This window comes from Doryrhamphus excisus, chromosome 19 (assembly GCF_030265055.1).
Source record: "Doryrhamphus excisus isolate RoL2022-K1 chromosome 19, RoL_Dexc_1.0, whole genome shotgun sequence".
NCBI classification, from domain to species: Eukaryota; Metazoa; Chordata; class Actinopteri; order Syngnathiformes; family Syngnathidae; genus Doryrhamphus; species Doryrhamphus excisus.
Genome location: NC_080484.1, coordinates 6,194,402 through 6,194,721, shown reverse-complemented (window position 1 = coordinate 6,194,721; position 320 = coordinate 6,194,402).

Sequence of the window (320 nt, the reverse complement as noted above, 5' to 3'; positions counted from 1 at the left end):
GGGTACACCCTGGACTGGTGGCCAGCCAATCACAGGGCACATATAGACAAACAACCATTCACACTCACATTCATACCTATGGACAATTTGGAGTGGCCAATTAACCTAGCATGTTTTTGGAATGGGGGAGGAAACCGGAGTACCCGGAGAAAGCCCACGCACGCACGGGGAGAACATGCAAACTCCACACAGAGATGGCCGGAATTGAACCCTGGTCTCCTAGCTGTGAGGTCTGCGCGCTAACCACTAGACCACCATGCCACCCTTATTTTTGCAATAATAATAATAATAAATACTCGGGATGGGGGCTGCACGGAGGT